The sequence below is a fragment of the Arvicanthis niloticus genome, chromosome 11 (assembly GCF_011762505.2).
Source record: "Arvicanthis niloticus isolate mArvNil1 chromosome 11, mArvNil1.pat.X, whole genome shotgun sequence".
Lineage (NCBI taxonomy): Eukaryota > Metazoa > Chordata > Mammalia > Rodentia > Muridae > Arvicanthis > Arvicanthis niloticus.
The window spans coordinates 14,133,206-14,134,934 of record NC_047668.1 but is presented as its reverse complement, the minus strand read 5'-3'; the positions used below and the strand labels follow the sequence as shown (position 1 = coordinate 14,134,934).

Here is a 1,729-nt window from a genome sequence, read left to right as displayed (position 1 = left end):
GTTCTCAGCTGTGCCTCTCTCAGGGAAGTGAAGATTAGCGAAGACACAAGACCAACAAGCCATGCACAGTAGCTCTGTAAGTAAGCTCAGCCCCTGTCACTGTCTATCAAGTTTTATTTATACTCCCTCCAAACATCACGTCTTCCACATGTCATCTCAGCATGTGTGTGCATCTGTCTCAGCTGACATCACTCTGCCAATCAGTCCACGGAAGCCACAAAAAAGCCTCAGCATGCCACTGGAAGTTTTTTGGTGTGTTTGTCTCTATGAAGTCCCAACAAATGTAGCTCAACTATACCATGTAAGGCGGACTAATGTGTGTGTGTCATTAGCAAAGAATCTTTTATCTCAGGTCCTTTCATGCGTTTGTTTGTTTGTTTGGGTGCAGCGAACATTTATTGATGGTATTTCAGAGAGTAGGGAGGGCTCCCTAGGCCCCTCCTGTTGTTAGGGGTCTGGGAAGGGAATTGTGAGGAGATGCTCAGTGTTGGGGACAGGGACTCCTCAGCAACCGAGGGCCTCTCTCTTGCTCTCAGTGTCCTTGCTGGGGTGGGTGGTCCAGGGTTCCTTACTCCTTGGAGGCCATGTAGGCCATGAGGTCCACGATCCTGTTGCTGTAGCTGTATTCATTGTCATACCAGGAAATGAGCTTTACAAAGTTGTCACTGAGAGCAATGCCAGCCCCAGCATCAAAGGTGGAAGAGTGGGAGTTGCTGTTGAAATTGCAGGAGACAACCTGGTCATCAGTGTAGCCCAGGATGCCCTTCAGTGGGCCCTCAGATGCCTGCTTCACCACCTTTTTGATGTCATCATACTTGGCAGGTTTCTCCAGGTGGCATGTCAGATCCACAATGGACACATTGGGGGTGGGAACTCGGAAGGCCATGCCAGTGAGCTTCCCGTTCAGCTCTGGGGTGACCTTGCCCACAGCGTTGGCAGCACCAGTGGATGCAGGGATGATGTTCTGGGCAGCCCCATGGCCATCACGCCACAGCTTTCCAGAGGGGCCATCCACAGTCTTCTGAGTGGCAGTGATGGCATGGACTGTGGTCATGAGCCCTTCCACGATGCCAAAGTTGTCATGGATGACCTTGGCCAGGGGGGCTAAGCAGTTGGTGGTGCAGGATGCATTGCTGACGATCTTGAGTGACTTGTCGTATTTCTCATGATTCACACCCATCACGAACATGGGGGCATCAGCAGAAGGGGCAGAGATGATGACCCTTTTGGCCCCACCCTTCAAGTGGGCCTCGGCCTTCTCCATGGTGGTGAAGACACCAGTGGACTCTACGACGTACTCAGCACCAGCATCACCTCATTTGATGTTAGCGGGATCTCGCTCCTGGAAGATGGTGATGGGTTTCTCGTTGATGACAAGCTTCCCATTCTCAGCCTGGACTGTGCTGTTGAACTTGCCATGGGTGGAGTCATACTGGAACATGTAGACCATGTAGTTGAGGTCAATGAAAGGGTCGTTGATGGCAACAATCTCCACTTTGCCAGATGCAGAGCAGAAGGCAGCCTTGGTAACTAGGTGCCCAATCCGGCCAAATCCATTCACACCATTTTGTCTACAAGATGAGGCTGGCACCGCACAAGAAGATACAGCTATCTCCGGAAAAGGGAGGAGCAGAGAGCCTCACGTGTTTGTTTTAACAGAACATCCTTTCACCTGTGTTTCAGTAAAAATGTTCCTTCACAAGTCTGCTTTAGGCTTTCACCTGTGTCC

General features: G+C 51.0%; 1 pseudogene; it reads right to left on the bottom strand.

Annotated features, from left to right (window-relative positions):
* Positions 1 to 568: 568 nt before the first annotated feature.
* Positions 569 to 1,465, bottom strand: LOC117716750 (glyceraldehyde-3-phosphate dehydrogenase pseudogene; annotated as a pseudogene).
* Between the last annotated feature and the right edge of the window lie 264 nt (positions 1,466 to 1,729).